At 43.3% G+C, this 1,925-nt stretch overlaps 1 pseudogene; it reads left to right on the top strand.

The window, feature by feature from the left end:
• Positions 1-329: 329 nt before the first annotated feature.
• Positions 330-448, top strand: LOC145405151 (5S ribosomal RNA; annotated as a pseudogene).
• The last annotated feature ends 1,477 nt before the right edge of the window (positions 449-1,925 follow it).

Below are 1,925 nucleotides of genomic sequence, written 5' to 3'. Positions count from 1 at the left end.
AGAGGAAGACACCTTCGGAAAGGCTACAGGCACACTCCTGTTGAAGGCGGGAGCAGCTACAGGCACACTCCTGAGGGGCGCTGTTTGGAGCTGGATAGGCAGCTCCACCCCAATCTGATCTGGCGGTCCCACTCCCCGGAGGTAGTGTCATCTTCCTGCTAGGGCAACGGTGCGACAGCTGGGTGCTATAGGGGCGCACGGCCCGGGCTGATTTAGGCCGTTGTCGCACAGCATCCCGTGGTTCGGCTGCAGCTACTCCGCGGGGTCCGAGTGGGGGTGTCGGTGAGTTTCCGGGGGCACTATGCTGTACATCACGCACTTCAATATATATATATATATATACCACGTTGAGTACACCGCTTCCCGTCCGATCAGCGAAGTTAACCAACGTTGGGTCTGGTTAGTACTTGGATGGGTGACTGCCTGGGAACACCAGATGCTGTTGGCATCCCTACGTGTCAAGTGGGGTTGGTGGAGGATTAGTGCCCCTCCCCGTAAAACAATTAACTCTAAGCCCTTGGCCACCCCGTCTGGGATACATGGCGTCTGCAAATCAAAAAAAAAAAAAAAAAAAAAAAAAAAAATATATATATATGTATATATATATATATATATATATATATAATAAGTGACCTAGTACTGACCCCTGCGGTAGGCTACACCGGTAGTTGCTAAACCCAGTCCGACTTCATCATTAGCCATTGCAAGTCCACTGCTGAACAAAGGCCTCCCTCAACCTTCTCCACGAATTCCTTGACTGTGCCAGTCTCTGCCACGTTTTCCTTACATATTTCTCTATCTCATCTCTTCATCTCCTGTTTGGCCTTTTTCTGCTATGCTTACAATCTCTTGGGGTCCAGTCAGTCAGCCTCATTCTCCATCGGTTATCCCTTATTCTTGTTGCTTGACCTACCCACCTCTAGTTCTGTTCTTTTATAACTTCTATAATATCTTTGGCTTTAGTTTACTCTCTCAACCAAGTTTATCTTTTCCTGTCTTTTCAATATACTCCCAACACTGACCTTTCCATTGCCTTTTAAAAACAGATTAGTTGATTTTCAGTCAACGTTTTTTTTTTTTTTTTTTTCCGGGCGTCACATCCGTACGTGATAGAAGAGAGTATACATTCGAGTGAAGGAAAAATATACCCCCCCCCCCAAAAAAAAAACATGCATGTAAGTAAAGTTGTTTTATCGCTAACATAAGCAATATCTAAACCATTCATAGTTGTCTTATGTCGCTATAGAGACTCACCTTTCAAAAGTTCCAGCCACTACGTGGGACGCGACGCCCCCCCCCCCCCACTCACCCCTACACTTTCATTCGAAAGTTCTGGCTCGCATTGTGGCCCGCCGGCCGGTGCAAAGCAGCATCACGCGTTCGAAAATTGACTGACGGAGCCACTCCTAGAGATGCTTCCCTATCTTAAATAAATAAATAAATAAATAAATAAAAGACAATACTTTCTAACGGTAAATATAAGGGTTAGTTTAAGCAGAAATACCTTACCAATTCACATCTTTTTCTCCCTGGTTGTTTCAAGATTCTTATAATCATTTTTACAGTGGTAAATGATTGTTTATTGCTCATTTTGTTTTCCTGTTTTTTATCAGTGCTCCTGCCGATTCACTCGTTTTTGTTTCTCGACGTATTGACAGACTTGCCACACCTGCTCAAAACTACTAAAATTTATCATTACATTTGTATCAGCCTAACCTTATAACTTAGTCCTACCTAATTTAAGCAAACCTAACAAAACAATATAACCTAACAAAAAAATAACCTAACAACCAACCTGACTAACTTTACCTTTTTAACCTAACCTAACCAACGGTAACAACCAAACACACCGATATGGAAAACCAAATTATTTTCGGTTGCATAACCTTTAGTACGTGTCCGCCATTACCAGCTAACAGGCATTG

The sequence above is a fragment of the Coenobita brevimanus genome, chromosome 65, assembly GCF_032717465.1.
Source record: "Coenobita brevimanus isolate Jiangsu-jjx chromosome 65, ASM3271746v2, whole genome shotgun sequence".
Lineage (NCBI taxonomy): Eukaryota > Metazoa > Arthropoda > Malacostraca > Decapoda > Coenobitidae > Coenobita > Coenobita brevimanus.
Note: the sequence above shows the minus strand (reverse complement) of the source record. Positions and strands in the feature narration are given on the sequence as shown.